At 38.4% G+C, this 17,149-nt stretch overlaps 1 non-coding gene across 1 annotated transcript; it reads right to left on the reverse strand.

The window, feature by feature from the left end:
• Positions 1 to 13,697: 13,697 nt before the first annotated feature.
• Positions 13,698 to 13,771, reverse strand: Trnav-cac (transfer RNA valine (anticodon CAC)). Its single transcript has one exon. It is a non-coding gene; the product is annotated as a tRNA-Val (tRNA).
• Positions 13,772 to 17,149: the final 3,378 nt, after the last annotated feature.

The following is a 17,149-nucleotide window of genomic DNA, read 5'->3' on the forward strand; positions in this document are numbered from 1 at the left end:
TTATTAAATGTGCTCCAAGAAATAAATCTTCCTCTAAGTACTGCTTTCATAGTGTCCCAGAGATTTTGATATGATGTTTCTTTGTTCTCGTTTACCTCTAAGAATTTTTAATTTCCTTCCTAATATCTTCTGTTATCCATTCATCATATAGTAGCATATTGTTTAATCTCCAGGTGTTGGAGTAGTTTCTGTTTTTTACTCTTTCATTAATTTGTAACTTCAATCCATTATGATCTGATAGAATACAAGGTAGTGTCTCTATCTTCTTGTATTTGCTGACATTAGCTTTGTGGCATAATATATGGTCTATTTTAGAGAAGGATCCATGTGCTGGTGAGAAGAAAGTGTATTCGCTCTTGGTTGGATGGTATATTCTATAAATGTCTGTTAAGTCTAAATTATTGATTGTGTTATTGAGATCTATGGTTTCTTTGTTCAATTTTTGTTGGAAGATCTGTCCAGTGGTGAGAGAGGCGTGTTAAAATCACCTAGTATTATTGTGTTATGGTCTATTTGGTTTCTAAAATTGAGAAGGATTTGTTTAACATACATGGATGAGCCACTGTTTGGGGCATAGATGTTTATGATTGTTATATCTTGCTGATTTATGCTTCCCTTAAGCAGTATGAAATGTCCTTCCTTATCCCTTCTGACTAACATTGGCTTGAAGTCCACATTATCTGAAATGAGGATGGATACTCCAGCTTTTTTGCTGAGTCCATGTGCATGGTATGTTTTTCCCCATCCTTTCACCTTTAGTCTATGGGTATCTCTTTCTATGAGGTGAGTCTCTTGCAGGCAACATATTGTTGGATCTTTCTTTTTAATCCAATCTGCCAGTCTATGTCTTTTGATTGATGAATTCAGGCCATTAACATTCAGGGTTATTATTGAGATATGATTTGTATTACTAGTCATTTGGTTCATATTTAAAATTTTTGACACATCTTGGTTCCTCCTTTATTTGACAGTTCCTTTAGGATAATTCCTCCCTTTGCTGATTTGCTTCTTTGTTTTTTATCTCTTCCTCATGAAATATTTTTCTGAGAATGTTCTGTAATGCTGGCTTTCTTTTTGTAAATTCTTTTAACTTTTGTTTATCATGGAATGATCTTATTTCATCGTCAAATTTGAAGGTAAGTTTTGCTGGGTATAAGATTCTTGGTTGGCATCCATTTTCTTTCAGAGCTTGAAAAATGTTGTTCCAGGCCCTTCTAGCTTTTAGGGTCTGGATTGAAAAATCTGCTGATATCCGTATTGGCTTCCCCCTGAATGTAATTTGGTTCTTTTCTCTCACAGCCTTTAAAATTCTGTCTTTATTTTGTATGTTAGGTATTTTCATTATAATGTGCCTTGGTGTGGGTTTGTTGTAATTTTGTGTATTTGGAGTCCTATAAGCCTCTTGGACTTGATTTTCCATTTCATTCTTCAGATTTGGGAAATTTTCTGTTATTATTTCATTGAATAGATTGTTCATTCCTTTGGTTTGTTTCTCTAAGCCTTCCTCAATCCCAATAATTCTCAAATTTGGCCTTTTCATGATATCCCATAGTTCTTGGAGATTCTGTGCATGATTTCTCACCATCTTCTCTGTTTGTTCAACTTTGTTTTCGAGGTTAAATATTTTGTCTTCAATATCTGAAGTTCTGTCTTCCAGCTGTTCTATCCTATTGGTTATGCTTTCTATGGAGTTCTTAATTTGGTTTATTGTTTCCTTCATTTCAAGGATTTCTGTTTGGTTTTTTTTCAATATCTCTAACTCTTTATTGAAATGATCTTTTGCTTCCTGAATTTGCTCTGTTAACTGTCGATTGGTGCGATCATTCAATGCCTGCATTTGCTCTTTCATCTCATCGTTTGCTTCCCTAATCATTTTAATTATGTACATTCTGAACTCCCTTTCTGTCATTTCTTCTGCCATGCTGTTGTTGGATTTTATTGATGTAACATCTAGATTTGTTTGGGGCAATTTCTTCCCTTGCTTTCTCATATTGTTCAGGAATCAGTGGGTCATTAAGATATTGCAGATTTCCTCTATCGACTTATAATGTCCCTGAAGATTGCTAGTATATCCCCTCTTATCCTTCAGTAGCCGGAAGTCTTGGAGGAGGTTGATAATGCAGAGCTCCACGAAGAAGCTGCCTCTCTAGGGGTGGTAACCCTCAGGTGGCGTATATTCCCTGCTAGTGGGCAGAGGTGCCTCCACTTGTTGACCAATGGTCATCCAATGGGGAACTAGACTGTGGGCTGAGGCAAGGCCTGTTTGTGCCTATGTCTCTGGTTTTACCATCCCTGTGGGAAAACCTCCCCCGGCCGGGAAGAGTCACTCAGTGGGGACATCTTGCTGGTCAGTTGCCCTCCTAGAGGTTCCCCTCAATCTACAACTACCACCTGGGCTGGGCTGTCTTCCTCTGCAACGATCCCAGGGGCCCTGACCTACGTCCTGGGCCTGGGAGCCTCACCCTTCGCAGGCGAGTCTCCTTAGGCTGCCTCTCCCAGAGAATCTGCCGGCTGCCCTGGAAACTTTGCTCTGCCCCTAGGCGTGTCTCTGTGCGGCTCTTCCAGCAAGAAGCCACCTAGCTCCTGGAACCCCACTCTGCAGCAATCGCCTGGCTATGCAGCCCCTCCCCTGAGCCACCACCTGGAGCCCCGTACAATAGCTCCGAGACCCAGAGACCCGCCACACACCTCCTCCTCCGGACAGCCGCCCGGTTTCCGACGCAGTTACTAGGAATCCAAACAACTCACTTCAGGTCTCCTCCTCCCGCCAACCACCCGTAGCCCTAGGCAGTCACTCCAAGTCCAAGTGACCCGCCCTGTTCCTCCTCCTCCTCCTTGGGGTAGCCCCCCGGGTGTTCAGGAGCGGTGGCTCCGAGACCAAGTGACTCACCACGCTCCTCCTCCAGGCAGGCCACCGGTGTTCAGGAGCGGTCGCTTTTAGTCCAATCAACTCACCACTCACCTCCTTCTCTGGCAACCGCCTGTGGTTCTGATGCAGTCACTCCCAGACTAAGCGTCCCACCGCTCTCCTCCTCCAGGCAGGCCACCAGTGTTCTGGAGCAGCTGCTCCGAGTTCAAACAGCTCGTCACGCAGCTCCTCCTCCGGCAACCGCCCGCGGCTCTGATGCAGTCACTCCCAGGTCAAGCAACACGCCGCGCTCCTCCTCTTCCTCCGGGCAACCTCCCGGCACTCAGGAGCGCTCGCTCTGAGTTGAAACAGTTCACCACGCAGCTCCTCCTCTGGCAACCGCCTGTGGCTCTGATGCAGTCACTCCTAGACCCAAGCGTCCCACCGCGCTCCTCCTCTTCCTCCGGACAGTCCCCCGGTGTTCAGAAGCGGTCGTTCTGGGTCTAAACAGCTCGCCACGCAGCTCCTCCCCAGGCAGCCGCCCGGAGCCCCAGCGGCCGCTCGAGTCCAAGCGCTGTGCTGAGCCGCCTCCTCTGCGATGATCCCAGTTGTCCGTGTTTACCGCTCCAGCGGGGGGAGGGGCGTCTCGCCGAGCAACTCCACTTCACAAATTCCCTGCGTTCCGGGGTTACCGCCCCATCCGGGACGCCTCCCCAACAGGAGAGACTCACCCGGCAGCTTTGAGTTGGTCCCAAGTCTCTCACTATCTCCTCTTTTGAATCTTGCGTCCTGGAGCAGCGTGAAATGCAGCCACCCTCTAGTCCACCATCTTGGCCCTCCCTCGGACTTGGCACTCTTGATGAAAATTGTTTGACCACACATGTAAGGCCCTCTATTCCATTCCATTGGTCCAAATATCTGTCTTTATACCAGTACCACACTGTTTTGATTACCATAACTTGGTAATAAACTTTGAAATCAGGAAGCAGGAGATCTCTAGCTTTTTTTTCTTCTTTTTGATGATCATTTTGGCTATTCAGGGTACTGTGAGATTCCATATGAATTTTGGGATGGATTTTTCTTTTTCTGAAAAATTTGCCACTGGGATTTTGATAAGGATCATATTAGCTCTATAGATGACTTTGGGTAATACTAACATTTTAACAATATTAAGTCTGCCACCCCATGAACACAGGGTATCTTTCCTTCCCCACCCCTTGCAGCTTTATGTAAATATCATTCACATACCATAAACCTCAATTGGATGTGGTTTTTTTTCAACTTAAGAGTTTTATTGAAATATAACTAATATACCATAAAATTTACACATTTGGAGAGTAGTAAGCACTATTTTAAAACATTCACAGGGTTCTGCAACCATTACCAAGATCTAATTTTAGGACAATTTAAAATCATACTCCATTAGCAATCACTGCCCAATTTTCCCTAGACAGATGCACCCACTGATCTATTTTCTGTCACTCTAAACCTATTTTTGACACCTGGCATTAAAGGACTTGTATAATATGTGGTCTTTTGTAACTAGTTTCACTTGCAATGTTTTAAAGGTAAGTATGTGGGGGGGTGGTGTGCACAGTTCTGGGATTGAGGCTCTCTACCACTGCCCAGCCCTTTTTATTTTGAGACTGAGTCTTGCTAAGTTGTTCAAACTGGACTGGAACTTGGTATCTTCCTGCCTCAACCTCTTGAGTTGCTGGGATTTTAGGCATGTGCCACCATGTCTGGCAAGGTACATCTATCTTGTGACATATATCAGAATTCATTTCTTTTTAGTGATGAATAATATATTCAACTGCTTAGTGTGATACCATGTTTTATTCATCTATCCATTAGGTGATAAACATTTGGATTGTTTCTACTTGTTGGCTATTATGAATAGGGATGCTATGAAAATTATTGCACAAGTTTTTGTTTGGATGTATATTTTCAATTCATTGTTTTTTAGTATATTCACAAGGTTATGCAAACCTCATCAATTCATAATTCTGAAACATTATCATCACCCAAAAAGAAACCCTATACCCATTGCTAACTCCCCCAGAGACTTTCTGTCTCTCTGGATTTGCCTATTCTGGATAGTTTGCACAAATTGAGTATGTGGCCTTCGTGTCTGGATTCTTTAATTTAACATGTTTTCAAAGCTCATTCATGTTATATCATGTATCAGTACATATTCATTTCTATGACCAAATAATATTTCATTGTACAAATGTACAATGTTTATTTATTCATTCATCAGTAGTAGGACATCTGAGTTGTTTCTGCTTTTGGTTTTTATAAATAAAATTGCTGTGAACATTCATGGACAAGTATTTGTTGTTGTTCTTTTTCTTACATATACATGACAGTGGGGAATATTTTAACCTATCATATATAACATGGAGTTTAACTTCCATTCTTATAGTTGTACATGATGTGGACATGTACAAGTTTTTGTGTGGTTATTTCAGATGGAGGTGTGCTTGAAAAGTCTTCCTGCTGAGATTATAGTGGAGTTAATTCAAACACTAGACTAGAGGAAGAATACAAGGTCTGATTAAGGTGTTTGATTTATGTTTTCTGCTTTCTCTTTAGTTGTCCTCACTTAGGCATTCCCAGAGAAGTAGTCTTCCAGAATCTTTTCATTATCACCTTTTTGTATTATAATCCTTCAAAGGCAAAGGTCTGTTTCACCACAGGAATGTTTGCATTTCTCCATAACTTCAACTTACCTTCTACCTATTTTACTGTCCACACTGATCAATAATTGAAGGGAAAAAAGAGATAACATACCGCATTGCCTTCCTTTCACTCCAACAGCCTAAGATTCTGTAATGGCCTTTGGAAATTCAAAATATGGTTACCTGGGTAACTGTGATCCTATGTAGGAAGCTTCTGTTCTCTCTTTCTGTAGTATTCTTTCTATAGTACTCACTCTTCTTTTTCCATTTTATTTCAATCAACCCTTAACATGCGATGAAATACTCAAATAGGCACTGGTAAATTTTAATATCAGCTCTGCTTTAAAGTGGCTTTTTTTTTTTTAATTTTGATATTTTTAAACACATCTAAAACACACAAAATTGTTTTGAAGAAAGTAAGTCAATTTTCTCAATTGAGAAGGTTGACATATTTGTAAATAATATGTAAGCATATTTTCAGAAAAATACCATCTACCATCACATTTGATTTTTGTTTATTTACTTTTATTAGTACATTTTAATTATAATGAATAGTGGGTTTCATTATGTTTGTACATGCTCATAATGTACTTTGATGATATCCACCAATCCATTACATTCCCTTACCTTCCTCCTTCTCCCTTTTCCTTCTCTGATAGTCTGCCTTCCACTTTCATGTCATTTTTTTTCCTAGATTCCGCATATGAGGGAAAACATGGAATACTTGTCTTTCTGAATCCAGCTTAATTCCCTTAACATGATGATCTCCAAGTCCATCCATTTTTCTGCAAATGGCATGATTTCATTCTTCTTTAGGACTGCATAAAACTCCATTGTGTATATATATACACCACATTTTCTTTATCTATTCATCCACTGAGGACACTTAGGCTGATTCTATAACTTGATGATTGTGAATTGTGAGGCAATAAACATGGGTTTGCAAGTATCTCTATGCCATGTTGACTTCAATTCCTTCAGGTATTGAATTAGTCAGATTTTTGTTGCTGTGCCCAAAATACTTGAGAAAAATAACTTAAAGGAAGAAAGATTTATTTTGGCTCATAGCTTTGGAAGTTTCAGCTTATGGTCAACCAGCTCCATTGTTTTGGGCCCTTGATGAGAAAGAACACCACTTGGAAGAGCATGGTGGAGGAAAGCTATTCATGTCATGTCAGCTGGGAGGCAGACAAATGGTAAGGGACCAGCGGAAATAAAGGTCCCCAAGGTCATGCACACTCCCTTCAACTAGATTCTACCACCTACAGTTTCTACCAACTTCCAATAATTCATTCAGCTATGAATCTGTCAATGGATTAATCTATTGATGAAATCAGAGCCATAAAGATCAAATCATTTCCCCAAATCCTCACCTCTAAATATTGCTGCATTTGAGAACAAACCTTCAACACATGAGACTTTGGGAGACATTCCAGATCTAAACCACAATAGTTATAAACCAAGGAGTGATGCTATAGTTAGATCACATGGTATTTCTGATTTTAGTTATTTTTTTTAGGAACCTCCATACTCATTCCCATAGTGGCTGTACTACTTAATTCCTATCAAATGTATATAAGGGTTTCTTTTTCCCTCATATCTTTACAGAATTTATTGCTTTTTGTATTCTTGATGCTAACCATTTTGATTGGGGTGAGATAGAATCTCGATGTAGTTTTGATTTAAATTTCTCTGATGGCTAATAATTTTGAACACTTTTCATATAATTATTGGCCAATCATACTGCTTCAGATAGCTGCAATGTTAAACAATATCCACTGATTGTTTTTTAAAAAAATACCTCTGATGAAAAGGCTGTTCACACTGTGGCAAGTTCTGAATCAGGTAAAACAGAAATTTTGTGAATGGGGTTTTCTAGGGAATTGTTAGACAAGATAAATAAAGACAATTCTATAAAACTTGGCTCTTAAAAATACTCTGTCCCATTCTGATCCCTCCAGAAGCGTTAATCTTCTGGTTTTCACTGTGATTATAGGATGTTGGTTTACAAGGCTGCTACAGAGCTGGAGAGAGGTGTGGGAATAAGGGAAGTTCAAAGTTCACTGTTCTAAGATTAAGTCATTTTTCAGGAAGAAATGCTCTCTGTACTTTTGGAAGCTTTTGGTTAATTTCTAGAGCTCTGAAAAAAGTTGTTTTTGACATTTTTAATGCTCATGTACTTATGGTGTTCATGGAGAAGAGTTTTTTTGAAGTTTCTTACCCCACTGTTCTTGAAGTCATCTAGATTTGAGAATTTAAAGTCCATTACTATCTTCTTTGCATCAAATGTTGTTAGGTCAACTTATACTATTTTCTAGGAATCGAGTAGACAAAAATATTACATGTGTTATTTGTCAGCATAAAATGGGATTTCTGGAAGATTAAGCTACATGAGTCAGGATTCCTGTCTTTTGTATATTTATGTATATACCTCTTACTCATGAAACAGAATGTTAAAATGGCATTTTTTTTTAGTACCAGGGATTGAATTCAGGGGCACTTAACCACTGAGCCACATCCCCAGTTCTTTTTTATTTTTTTTATTTTGAGACAGGGTTTTGCCAAGTTGCTTAGGGTCTCACTAAATTGCTGAGGCTGGCTTTGAACTTGTGAGCCTCCAAAGTCACTGGGATTATAGGCATGAGCCACTGCACCTGGCTTTATTTTTTTTATTTTGATACAGGATCTCACTAAGTTGCTTAGGGCATTGCTAAGTTGCTGAGGTTGGCTTTGAAGTTGCAATCCTCTTGCCTCAACCTTCTGAGCTGCTGGGATTATAGGTATGCACCATCATGCCTGGCAAATGGGAATTTTTGTCTGAAAATTGATACTGAAAACATGCAGCAAGACTAAATGGAACACCCATCACACTAAATGAAAATGATATACTGTCTAATGAAAGACATACTCAGTGTATTACAAAACATGTTCTACAACCACTAGTCTTCCACCAGCCTCCATCCCATACAAAGAAAGATGACATTGATAGGGAAAGATAACCCATGAGTGAGGAATATTTGGAATATTGTCATAATACTGGGTATTCCCTTCTCCCCTCGTCCAATCTGCAAATCAAATTAAGGGAGCTTCAAATGAACTAACTACTCTGAGTTTGATATGTATCTGAAGTTTGGAGAACACTTAATTTGTGTGCTTTGAAGTTTAGAAAACCCAAAGATGGTGAATGAGGGTTACCTAAAAAAGTAAATTTAAGGACTGGGAATATAGCTGAGTTGGTGGAGCGCTTGACTTGCAAGGAAAAGGCCCTGGGTTCAATCCCCAGTACTGCAGAAAAACAAAACAAAACAAACAAAAAATTGACTTTCAATCCCCAGCACCGCAAAAAAAAAAAAAAAGTAAATTTAAAACTAGTTGGAGTTCCTTGTGAGTACGAAGCAAAGAAAGACGATGGAGCAGGGCCAGGGATATAGCTCAGATGGTAGAGTGCTTGCCTCGCAAGCACAAGGCCCTGGGTTCAATCCCGAGCACCTCAAAAAACAAACAAACAAAAAAAAAAAACAAAAAAAAAGAAAAGAAAAAGGAAAAAGAAAGATGGTGGAGCAGAAGTACAAGGTGTTGATTGCACCCCACCTCCAGGATCCTGCAACCACACCAAACACACCCCACCTCCAGGACCTCTGCCTGACCAACCGCACCCCACCTCCAGGACCTCCAGCTGATCAGGTCCACACCCCAAGCTGCAGCTCCCCATTTGCCAACACATTTGGAAGCCAGAGCGGCCATCTTGGATAATTCTGGAAGCTGGAACTCCAATCTTTAGGTGGGGCAAATCCAATCCTGAGACGCCTGCTGGAGGCTTGAAGCTCATTGTCAGGTACCCCTCATGCATCAGGCTACTGAACTCTGGGAGGTTTGAATACTATATGACTGTTATAGTGTAGATTTTCTTTTTTCTCCTTATGGAACAATTTTAAGTTTTTATTTCTTTACTTTTCTTGCTCTCTTTTCCTTTTGTTTACCTGCCCCCTTGGAGTCTCTTTCTCCCTTTTTGCATGCTAACAACCAATTTCTTTTGATTATACTCTCACCCTTTCTATTATCAAGAACTTCTGTATATTCTTTTCTTATCCCATTAACAGCTACATCCTACATTCCTCTGCATCCTCTTTGTCCTCCATTAGAAACTTCAGACCTGGTGGGGCTGCAAATTAGGGCAGCCACTCTGGAAAGCAGTGTGGAGATTTCTTAGAAAACTTAGAATGGAACCACCATTTGACCCAGCTATCCCACTCCTCGGCCTATACCCAAAGGACTTAAAATCAGCATACTACAGAGATACAGCCACATCAATGTTCATAGCTGCTCAATTCACAATAGCCAGACTTTGGAACCAACCTAGATGCCCTTCAGTTGATGAATGGATAAAGAAACTGTGGCATATATATACAATGGAATATTACTCAGCTATAAAGAATAATAAAATTATGGCACTTGCAGGCAAATGGATGAAATTGGAGAATATCATGCTAAGTGAGATAAGCCAATCTCAAAAATCCAAAGGGCAAATGATCTCACTGATCAGTGGATGATGACACATAGTGGGGGGTGGGAAGGAGGTAAGAATGGAGGAAAGAAGAACTGTATAGAGGGAAAAGAGGGGTGGGAGAGTGGGGGGAAGGAAAAACTAACAGAATGAATCAAACGCTATTATCCTATGTAAAAGTATGACTACACAAACAGTATACCTTTACTTCATGTACAAACAGAGAAACAGTATGTATCCCATTTGTGTACAATAAAAATAAATTTTAAAAAAAGACAAAAAAAAAGAAACTGCAGACCTTATTGCAAATCTGTTTGTTATACTGAAGATAATAATTGAACTCATTCTGTTCAGTATGAAAATATTGTTAATGTCCTCATAGGAGCTATTTGGTCTAGGATTGCATACTGTCTGAATTGGGCACTGCTAATATTGATCTCCCCCTTAAAGAAAAGGTTTTGGAAACCTATAGGGCCACTATAAGCCTATAGGGGGAAATCTGCAATACCCCAGATCTGCACTGTTAGAGGGGAAGATACATGAACAACATGAAAAAACAAGGGAAGAAAATGATCCAAACAAATCTAGATTCTATATTAATAGAATCCAATGACAGTATGGTAGAAGAAATGTCAGAAAAGGACTTCGGATAATACATGATTAAGATGACTTGCGAAGCAAAGGATGAGATGAGAGAGCAAATGTAGGCAATGAATGATAATACCAATAAGCAGTTGAAAGAGCAACTGCAGGAAGCAAAAGATCATTTCAAAAAAGAGATAGAGATTCTCAAAAAAGAAAAAAACAGAAATCCTTGAAATGAAGGAAACAATAAACCAAATAAAAAACTCAATGGAAAGCATCATCAAAAGACTAGATCACTTGGAAGACAGAACCTCAGACAATGAAGACAAAATATTTCATCTTGAAAATAAAGTTGCCCAAACAGAGAAGATGGTAAGAAATCATGAACAGAATCTCCAAGAACTATGGGACATCATGAAAAGACCAAATTTAAGAATTATTGGAATTGAGAAGGCAAAGAGATACAAAGCAAAGGAATGAACAACCTATTCAATGAAATAATATCCCAAAATTTCCCAAACCTGAAGAATGAAATGGAAAATCAATTACAAGAGGCTTACAGAATACCAAATGTACAAAATCACAACAGATCGACACCAAGGCACGTTATAATGAAAATGCCTAACATTCAAAATAAAGATAGGATTCTGAAGGCCACAAGAGAAAAGCATCAGATTACATATAGGGGGAAACCAATATGGATAGCAGCCGACTTCTCAATCCAGACTCTAAAAGCTAGAAGGGCCTGGAACAACATATTTCAAGCTCTGAAAGAATATGGTTGCCAACCAAGAATCCTATACCCAGCAAAACTAACCTTCAGATTTGAAAATGAAATAAAAATCCTTCCACGATAAACAAAAGTTAAAAGAATTTACAAATAGAAAGCCTGCACTACAGAATGTTCTCAACAAAATATCCCATGAGGAGAAAATGAAAAACAACAATGTAGGTCAGCAAAGGGAGGAATTACCTTAGAGAAAAACCACTCAAAGGAGAAACCAAGCCAAGTTAAAAACCAAAAATAAGCCAAATGACTGGGAATACAAATCATATCTCAATAATAACCCTGAATGTTAATGACCTAAACTCATCAATCAAAAGACATAGACTGGCAGAATGGATTAAAAAGAAAGACCTAATAATATGCTGCCTGCAAGAGACTTATCTCACAGAAAAAGACATTCACAGACTAAAGGTGAAAGGATGGGAGAAAACCTACCACACACATGGACTCAGTAAAAAAGCGGGGGTTTCCATCCTTATATCAGATAAAGTGGACTTCAAGCCAAAGTTAGTCAGAAGGGATAAAGAAGGACATTTCATACTGCTTAAGGGAACCATAAATCAGGAAGACATAACGATTGTAAATATTTATGTCCCAAACAATGGTGCATCCCTGTACATCAAACAAATTCTTCTCAATTTCAGGAATCAAACAGACCACAACACAATAATTCTGGGTAACTTTAACACATCACTGTCACCACTGGATAGATCTTCCAAACAAAAACCAAACAAAGAAACCATAGAACTCAGTAACACAATCAATAACCTGAACTTAATAGACGTATATAGAATATTCCATCCATCAACGAGCAGATTCACTTTCTTCTCAGCAGCACATGGAACCTTCTCGAAAATAGACCATAAGTTATGCCACAAAGTAGCCCTTAGGAAATGCAAAAAAATAGAGATATTGCCTTGAGTTCTCAGATCATAATGGAATGAGAGTAGAAATCAATGACAAAATAAAAAACAGAAATTACTCCAACACCTGGAGACTAAATAATATGCTATTGAATGAAACATGGATAACAGAAAACATCAGGGAGGAGATAAAAAAATTCTTAGAGGTCAATGAGAATGACGATACAACATATCAAAATCTCTGAGACACTATGAAAGTGGTACTAAGAGGAAAATTCATTGCTTGGAGCGCATTCAAGAAAAGAATGAAAAGTCAACAACTAAATGACCTAACATTACAGCTCAAAGCCCTAGAAAAAGAAGAACAGAATAACAGCAAAAGTAGTAGAAGACAGGAAATAATTAAAATCAGAGCTGAAATCGGTGAAATTGAAACAAACAATTCAAAAAAAATTGACAAAACAAAAAGTTGGTTCTTTGAAAAAGTAAACAAAACATACAAACCCTTAGCCACACTAACAAAGAGAAGAAGAGAGAAAACTCAAATTACTAAAATTCATGATGAAAAAGGAAATATCATGACAGACACAACTGAGATACAGAACATAATGAGAAGCTACTTTGAAAATCTGTATTCCAACAAAATAGAAACTACCGAAGACATTGACAAATTTCTAGAGACATATGCTCCTCCCAAACTGAACCAGGAGGACATACACAATTTAAACAGATCAATATCAAGCAATGAAATAGAAGAAGCCATTAAAAACCTACCATCCAAGAAAAGCCCAGGACCAGACAGATTCTCAGCCGAGTTCTACAAGACCTTCAAAGAAGAACTCATTCCAATACTTATCAAAGTATTCCAGGAAATAGAAAAGGAGGGAAACATACCAAACTCATTCTATGAAGCTAATATCACCCTCATACCCAAACCAGGAAAAGACACATCAAGGAAAGAAAATTTTAGACCAATATCCTTGATGAATATAGATGCAAAGATCCTTAACAAAATACTGGCAAAACGTATCCAAAAACATGTTAAGAAAATTGTGCACCACAATCAAATGGGGTTCATCTCTGGAATGCAAGGATGGTTTAACATCCATAAATCAATAAACGTAATCCATCATGTCAATAGACTTAAGGATAAGAATCATATGGTTATTTCAATTGACGAAGAAAAAGTGTTTGACAAAATACAACACCCCTTCATGCTCAAAACACTAGAAAAAATAGGGATAGTAGGAACATACCTGAACATTGTAAAGGCTATTTATGCTAAGCCCATGGCCAACATCATTCTTAATGGAGAAAAACTGAAACCATTCCCTTTAAAAATGGGAACAAGACAGGGATGTCCTCTTTCACCACTTCTATTCAACATCATTCTTTTTTGTTTTGTTTTGTTTTTGTTTTTGTTTTGTTTTTGTGGTACTGGGGATTGAACCCAGGGCCTTTTGCTTGTGAGGCAAGCACTCTACCAACTGAGCTACATTCCCAGCCCCTCAACATCATTCTTGAAATTCTAGCCAGAGCAATTAGACAGACTAAAGAAATTAAAGGGATACGAATACGAAAAGAGGAACTTAAGCTGTCACTATTTGCTGATGACATGATTCTATATTTAGAGATCCAAAAAACTCCTCCAGAAAACTTCTAGACCTCATTAATGAATTCAGCAAAATAGCAGGCTATAAAATCAACATGCATAAATCTAAGGCATTTTTATACACAAGCAATGAAACATCTGAAAGGGAAATGAGGAAAACAACTCCATTTGCAATAGCCTCAAAAAAAATAAAATACTTGGGAATCGATCTAACAGAAGAGGTGAAAAATCTCTACAATGAGAACTACAGAACACTAAAGAAAGAAATTAAGAAAAACCTTAGAAGATGGAAAGATCTCCCATGTTCTTGGGTAGGAAGAATTAATATTGTCAAAATGGCCATACTACCTAAAGTGCTATACAGATTCAATGCAATTCCAATGAAAATCCCAATGATGTACCTTACAGAAATAGAGCAAGCAATCATGAAATTCATCTTGAAGAATAAGAAACCCAGAGTAGCTAAAGCAATCCTTAGCAGGAAGAGTGAAGCAGGGGGTATCGCAATACCAGAACTTCAACTCTACTACAAAGCAATAGTAACAAAAACGGCATGGTATTGGTACCAAAATAGACAGGTTGATCAATGGTACAGAATAGAGGACATGGACACAAACCCAAATAAATACAATTTTCTCATACTAGACAAAGGGGCCAAAAATATGCAATGGAGAAAAGATAGCCTCTTCAACAAATGGTGCTGGGAAAACTGGAAAACCATATGCAACAGAATGAAATTAAACCCCTATCTCTCACCCTGCACAAAACTCAACTCAAAATAGATCAAGGACCTCAGAATCAGACCAGAGACCCTTCATCTTATAGAAGAAAAAGTAGGTCCAAATCTTCAACATGTCGGCCTAGGATCAGACTTTCTCAACAGGACTCTCATAGCACAAGAAATAAAAGCAAGAATCAATAACTGGGATAGATTCAAACTAAAAAGCTTTCTCTCAGCAAAGGAAACTATCATCAATGTGAAGAAAGAGCCTACGGAGTAGGAGAAAATCTCTACCACTCATACTTCAGATAGAGCACTAATTTCCAGAATATATAAAGAACTCAAAAAACTCTACGCCAAGAATACAAATAATCCAATCAACAAATGGGTAAGGAAATGAACAGACACTTCACAGAAGATTTACAAGCAATCAACAGATATCTGAAAAAATGTTTAACATCTCTAGTAATAAGAGAAATGCAAATCAAAACTACCCTAAGATTCCATCTCAGCCCAATTAGAATGGCGGTTATCAAGAATACTAGCAACAATAGGTGTTGGCGAGGATGTGGGGAGAAAGGTACACTCATACATTGCTGGTGGGGTTGCAAATTAGTGCAGCCACTCTGGAAAGCAGTATTCCAGAAAGCTTGGAATGGAAACACCATTTGACCCAGCTATCCCACTCCTTGGCCTATACCCAAAGGACTTAAAATCAGCATACTACCGAGATGCAGCTACATCGATGTTCATAGCTGCTCAATTCACAATAGCCAGATTGTGGTACCAACCTAGATGCCCCTCAATTGATGAATGGATAAAGAAACTGTGGTATATATACACAATGGAATATTACTTAGCCATAAAGAATAATAAAATTATGACATTTACAGGCAAATGGATGAAATTGGAGAATATCATGCTAAGTGAGGTAAGCCAATCGCAAAAACCAAAGGACAAATGATCTTGCTGGTAAGTGGATGATGACACATAATGGGTGGTGGGAAGCGGGCAAGAATGGAGGAAGGAGGAACTGTACAGAGGGAAAAGAGGGGTGGGAGGGGTGGGGGAAAGGAAAAACTAACAGAATGAATCAAACACCATTACCCTATGTAAATGTATGATTACACAAATGGTATGCCTTTACTTAATGTACAAACAGAAACAACATGTATCCCATTTGTTTACAATAAAAATAAATTTTACAAAAAGCACAAGGTGTTTACTATGGGCCAGAAGGGGTTGTAAGGAAGATATCCAGACTTGAAGCTTCTTCAAAGTTCCCCTCTGAAGAGTTACATATGCTAAGGCAAAGCGATCCCAACCTTCAGAGTCTGGTAATTTGTGCAGAGTTGAGAGATGAAGACAAGAACAACTAGCAAAGATAATTGTGTCATTAACAGAAACTGAGACAATGAGAGAGAAAATGGGTAGGAAAGTGAGAAGTTTGAGTGTACGATTAGGCATATTTTTCATGATTTAGTATTCTAATGATTAGTTAATGTGAAATAGCTTCTTTGTATATACTTAATATTTCCAAAGTATTTTCAAGTAGTTAGTACAATTTTCAGGAGACCTGGCATGCTTCATTAAAACTTAGAATCAGAAAAGTATAAATTCTAGTTCAAGTCCCATCACTAAGTTTTATGGGACCTTAAATACTTTGTGCTTCAGTTTCTTCAGCATTAAACATAAATAATAACTGCCCTAGCATCTCATATGATTCTAGTGTTGATGGAAAAGGATATAATGTAATTTTTGTGAAAGTTCTTTGAAAATAATCAAATATAAGATCTATAATGATTTGTCTGTTTTCTGCTGCTATAACAAAACACCAGAGACCATGTAACCTATTAAGAATAGAGGATTATTTGGCTTACAGTTCTGGAGACTGAGAAATCTAAGAGCTGGCACTGGTGTCTGCTCAGCATCTGGTGAGAGCCTTCGTTTTGCATCATAACATGGAGGAGAGCATCACATGATGAGAAATAACAAATATGAGTCACCTCAGTCTTTCTTTCTCATGAAGCCACCAATCCCATTATGGTGCCTCACCCTGATTACTTTATCTAATCCTAATTATCTCCCAAAGGTACCACCTCTAAGTGTCATCAATATTTGGATTTTGGGATTAAGATTCCAGTAATGAAATTTGTGACACATTAAAACCATAGCACAAATCTGTTTCTCATAATGAGTACATACCAGGATAGGGTGGCAAGTGATAGCGCTCCAATTTGTATTCCAAGACAGTAACCTAATAGCCTCTTGTTATCTGTAATGAAACAACACATATAGGCTTTGATCAGTACTCACCCAGAACAAAGTACTTACTGAAATTGAGACTCTAGAGGACTGAATAGTTTTTGCTCTAGAACATTAAGAAAGGGTGGGGCCTAGGGAGAAGACATTTCATGTTTCACAACATAAGATAAATAAAAAAAAAAGTATAACAAACATTCCTGATTTCTTATTTAAAAGTTGTACTGGAACTCAAAGATTTATTTGACCCTGCTGAGCTAATCTGATCCTTGGTCAGAGAAAGCAG

This window comes from Sciurus carolinensis, chromosome X, assembly GCF_902686445.1.
Source record: "Sciurus carolinensis chromosome X, mSciCar1.2, whole genome shotgun sequence".
Taxonomy (NCBI): domain Eukaryota; kingdom Metazoa; phylum Chordata; class Mammalia; order Rodentia; family Sciuridae; genus Sciurus; species Sciurus carolinensis.